At 34.6% G+C, this 5,819-nt stretch overlaps 1 long non-coding RNA gene across 1 annotated transcript; it reads left to right on the plus strand.

Annotated features, from left to right (window-relative positions):
- The first annotated feature begins 3,303 nt into the window (after window positions 1-3,303).
- On the plus strand, window positions 3,304-3,827 carry LOC107854078. The gene is made up of 2 exons (XR_001669934.2): window positions 3,304-3,528; window positions 3,622-3,827. It is a non-coding gene; the product is annotated as an uncharacterized LOC107854078 (long non-coding RNA).
- The last annotated feature ends 1,992 nt before the right edge of the window (window positions 3,828-5,819 follow it).

Here is a 5,819-nt window from a genome sequence, read left to right on the forward strand (position 1 = left end):
ATAGCAAATGGACAAGGTATTTTGTTGAAGATCGACTGTGGCCATATCAACATATGATACTGAACTTGTAATTTGCTATGTGATGAGCCAATAACTTATTCCTTAAACTGACATACTTTGATTTTTGTTTTTCCATTGAAGGAACAAGTCTGTTTGTTGAGTTCACCAACTCCATACGCCTTTTGTGAAATAATTCGGCAAACTTCTTGTTTATTTCATCAAATAGCGCCACAATGGAAAATTCTCTTTTAATGCCAAATATTGAATTGATCGTTCAGCTATGTTTGATGTCATAATACTATACCTATACAAAAAAACCACTTAGTACGACATAAAGTATTACAATAAACTCAAACAAGACATTAAATTTATAATAGTATACTTATTTCCCAGACAAAATGCCCAATTCTATCTCTCGAAACTGACACGTTCGAGATGTTATGCTGCCTTGGATACGATACCCTTTATTTGATTAAAATGGTCAAAAAACTCAGTTCTATCATATGCTTTAACTGCTCTATAAAAATGAGACACGGCCTTTACATTGTGATAGTAGTTTCGAATGTTTTCTCCAATATGCCTCATGCTTCAACCAAAGTGAGCTGAAGGGTAGAAAATTAAACTCATCCTTTGGATACTTAGATGTCTATCATAAATTATACACAACTCATCGATATCATCTACGTAGCTTTGCATTTGTTCAAAAAAAATTAATACGAGGCATCACATTTCTTGTCCACTAAACAAAAAGCGACCGAAAGATGTGATTCTCTACATCCTGTGCCACCACCAGTAACAAAACTCCTTCATACTTTCTCCCCAAGAAAGACCCGTCGACGCCTATGACTTTTCTCAATTGTTGAAAACCAAGAATTCAATCACCATAAGATACAAAGAAGTACTTGAACCTTCCATTTTCATCAACATGAAATGTTGTCTTACTTCTGGAATTTGTGGACTCATCATGTAATGATAGGCATCAAGGACTGCATACCCGTGCTCATGTGTCCCCCTAACCAAAGACTTGGCAATCCCTTTGGCCATATAAATCTTCCAATAGCTAACCTTACAACCCAATTCTGTATAGAGTTGATTGGTCATATCATTTATAAAGGGGTCTTTTTCATTGGAGAATCTATTTTGAAAATATTTACCGATAACCTTTGTTGTGTTGTGAGGATTATGGCTCGTAATATGCTCCGAACCACATATGTGATAGTTTTCATAAACTTTAATGAAGAATCTGTCAGAACTGAGGTATTTCACAGCCCTCAACCACCACTTACAGTCCGGATGAGCACATCTAAATGCACATTGCTCGAATCAATCACCTTTTTTAGTTTGAAATCTTTTTGAAACAAGCAATATACAAAGAAGTGACTAGTTCATCCTTATTCTTGAATGTCATTCCCTTGTAAAAATCAATTTCGTCATCTTAAAGATTGCCCTATTGTGTTGATTGAGAAGAACTGTCCATTATATTGCTCACAATAACGAACGTAAGTGTTTAATCCTCCTTCACCTTCATTTGATCTCCACTACTCTCATCATCATGTGGAATATTCATATCCACATCATCCAATTTATCATCAAACATCTCTTCTTGTTCTTGTTGTTTTTGTTCTACATTCTCCATCATTTTTTCAACCGTGTACACCCTTAACACCGGCCTAGCTGAATCACTCAAATAAGCACATTGAAACTGATTGCTTGTCTTAAAAGGTAGGACCCTTTGATTTTCAAAGAAGTTGTGCATGTAGTTGATGACAAGATCTTTCAATTGATAATTTAGTTCACAATAGCTGATGATTAAGCTCACAAAATCATCATACAAAACATCACTTTGGACTGTCATCGTTATTGTCTCTAACATGTCACCTTTCTTCCAACACCAAATATATCGATTGTTCTTCTCGATCCATTCACCATGACAATCCACCTCTATTGTTATTGATCCATCCATTAGTGGTACCTAAAGGCATTTTCTAAAATAGTTAATAATGATATTATATTAAAATTAATAATGATAGTATAGTATATACAACAACATAAAAGAATTATATACACCATACTATCATTATCAATGTTGCAACAACTGAGACATTTATTGGATTAAGTTTTAGGTTTTTTCCCAGAATAGTAATATGAATCCTAATAAATGAGTCATATGTTGCAACAGGTGAGTAATCTGTTGCAACAAATGACTCACCTATTGGGATTTATGTTACAGTACTATATAACCTGAAGTTAATTCCAATAGGTGAGTTATCTGTTGGAATAGGTGACTCATCTATTGCAACAGATTATCCATTTGTTGCAATAAATGACTCACCTATTGATAAATGTTATAGTACTATAAAACCTGAAGTTAATTCCAACAGATGAGTCATCTGTTGCAACAAGTGAGTAAGCTATTGCAACAAATTATCCATATGTTGCTACAAATAACTCACCTATTGGAATTCATGTTATAGTACTATAGAACCTGAAGTTGATTTCAACAGATGAGTCATTTGTTGCAACAGATTACTAACCCGTTGCAATAGATTACTCACCTGTTACAATAGATGACTCATATGTTAGAATTAACTTCAAGTCCTATAGTTCTGTAACATGAATCCCAACAAGTGAGTCATCTGTTGTAAAAGATCACTCACTTGTTGCAACAAATGACTCATCTGTTGGAATTAACCTCAGGTTCTATTGCAACAGGTGAGTCATCTATCACAACAGATGACCCATTTGTTGGATTCATGTTATAACACTATAAACCTGTAACATGGATCCAACAGATGACTCACCTATTGCAACAGATAACTTATCTGTTGGGTTCATGTTCAGATTCTATCCATTGTTGAAAAAACAACAGTAGCAATGTACCCATATGAGAAATTCAAGTAAAAATCATACTTTACTTACCAAAATCACTTATGAAGTAATGCCCAAGTGATATACGAACAAAATTTAACCTAAAAATTTATCAAGTAACAGCCTTAGCGGTGACAACAATAACAATGGTCAACAAGAAGAAGATGATGATGATGATAAACAAGAAGAGATGATAATGAAAAAGAAAATGTCAATGAAGAAGAAGATGATGAATAAAGCAACAACAATGATGAACAATAATGAAAGCAAAGCGGGATAAAACAACAATAAAAACGAAGAAGAGAAGCACATAATTTTTTCTCTTTTATTTTTAATTAATTATATTAGAATTTATATTAAATCAAAGTATAAATTAAAAAACTTATAAGTTTACTTCAAAATTTCTTAACCAACAATAAAATAATTATTATTTACCCTCAATTATTAAAATTTAAGCAACCTCACTTCATTTTTAAACTTTTTGTTTTTATAATTCAAAACCCCGTGTAAGCAAATATACAGGCAAACGTATTTGGTAATAGGTAAAAGAATTGGAGAATCGTCACTTGGAGGATGGGGAAATCGCAGCAAACACAGAGTGTTATTGAAGCAGTACCGCTTCTGGTGGTGGTACTTATCGGTGCCCATGTCCTCGCTTTGGTACTTTAGTACTGTATTCTTTTTCAATTTGAACAAGTTCATATGATGAAAATTGGCAATTAATTCATCATTCATATTATGAATTTGGTGTAGGTGTACTGGATTTATCGGCTCGCTAATCAGAAGCAGCCACAGAGACTTAAAAAACACTAGCATTCACTTCGTTATTTTGAGAAGTTCAGTTGAATGGGGCAATTTGTTTTGTATATTTTCTTATAGACTGATTGTTTTATCCTTCAATTTGTACTGTCGTGACAATTCTTTTTAATACAATTTTGCCTTTTATTATTGTTGGGTAATTTTGGTTATTCATTTAAATTTGTTGAGAGTTTGGGTTTTTGAAATTCCAATATGGTAATTTATACCTTTACAGCACTTTTTAATTGTTAGAGATATTTCATTGAAAATCTAGACAGAGTTGCCTCGTAGCTATTATTGGTATGAAGTTGCAAGTATCCCCTGAACTCTATCACCCCTAGTAAGTCCACACATCCAACGCAACATTCTCATTTCCGTCACCTTCACTTTTTGAATGTGAGAGTTCTTTAATGGCCAACACTCCGCGCCATACAGCATAGCCGGACGGACTGCCACCGTGTAGAATTTGCCTTTTAAGCTTTAGGGACACCTTCTTATCACACAACACCCCCGAGGCGAGCTTCCACTTCATCCATCCCGCCCCAATACGGTAAAAGACATCCTCATCAATCTTGCCATTCCCCTGAATCATAGATCCAAGATACTTAAAACTATCCCTCTTATAAACCGACTGAAAATCCAACCTTACTACCACCTCGTCTTCTTCCCTCGAGCCATTAAACTTACATTCCAAATATTCGGTCTTGCTCCTACTCAACTTGAACCCTTTAGACTCAAGGGTCTGTCTCCACACCTCTAATTTATCATTCACATCCCCCGAGTCTCATCAATCAAAACTACATCATCTGCAAAAAGCATACACCAGGGCACCTCTCCTTTGGTACGCCGCGTCAAACACATCCATCCTCAAAGCAAACAAAAACGGGTTAAGAGTAGATCCCTGATGCAACCCTGTCAAGACAGGGAAATGTTCTGAATCGCCTCCCGCCGTCCTCACCTGGGTCTTTGCGTCACCCTTCCACATAAGAGAATATGGTCTGGAAGATGAAGATGTGCTGTTATGACCTTTCTATTCTCTCCTTTGCTTGAGAAGGTTGTGTTCAATTTCTTTTTCTATTTGGTCTTTTAATTTAGACAAGTTTAAACTGTTTTCTGGATTATAATGGTGAATTTTTGTTCTTGAAAGTCGAATTGGGTAATATACTATTGAATCAGGATATGAATATGTGCTTCATGTTGTTGCGATGGTGTATTTGCATGAAAGGCCAAATTGTGTCCTGTTCCCTTGAACTTCTTCCTCTTCCCATTATGTACAGGCTAAATACCTAGATAGCCTCTTAAACTTGACATGTTTTGTAAGATAGCCTTATTAACTTTTACAGTAACCAGTTAGACACTTAACAAAATTTTGAAGAGATTTCGACTAAATACTATTTAATAAGTGAAAGCCTTTGATACGACCAAGGGCATTTTCACATATATAATCTGCTTATGAATTCATACTTGCGCGATGCGTGTACAGTATGCATGTGTTAAAGATACAAAGGATCTAACATTTTCTTCATTTATTGTTGTAGGTTCCATAATGGTATACATCTTTCTTCCCTTCCGTTGTATTTTGTTTTCTCCTCTCTTGTATTTGTCTTCTTATTCTGGGTATTATTTTGTTCATTTATTTTTAGTTTTTGAGTCTTCATTTCATTCAGTAAGTTTTCTAGTATCTGCAAAAATTTTGCTAGATTTTAACATGCATGTCAGGTATTCTAACTGATCTGGACATCTTTGTCAAAAAAACAGAATACCTGGTGTAATTGACAGTATTAGTACTAGCACCCATTCATAAACATACTTTAATGGTGTTTTATATCTGTAAATGCTACAATTGAGTCACTGGTCTTACTTTTGTTGTTATATTTATTATTGTTCATCTTGCAGAGGCAAAATTGTCGTAGGTATAACTGAGTTATTCTTGAACACACATTTTCTTCCTATTTTCGTTGTGTCCTTTACTTCCCATCATCTAATAAGAAGAATCAAACTCAAAATTGTTCAGTTATGTGAGAAAAAAGAGCCCAGAATGGGCTGCTAACCAAGAATCAGGAGGTAAATTTGAAAGTATAGAAGCACTTATGAATTTACTGCTAAAGGAGATAGGTTTGCTGTCACAAAACAATTATACAAAGAAATCGAGT

Source organism: Capsicum annuum, chromosome 1 (assembly GCF_002878395.1).
Source record: "Capsicum annuum cultivar UCD-10X-F1 chromosome 1, UCD10Xv1.1, whole genome shotgun sequence".
In the NCBI taxonomy this organism is placed as follows: Eukaryota; Viridiplantae; Streptophyta; class Magnoliopsida; order Solanales; family Solanaceae; genus Capsicum; species Capsicum annuum.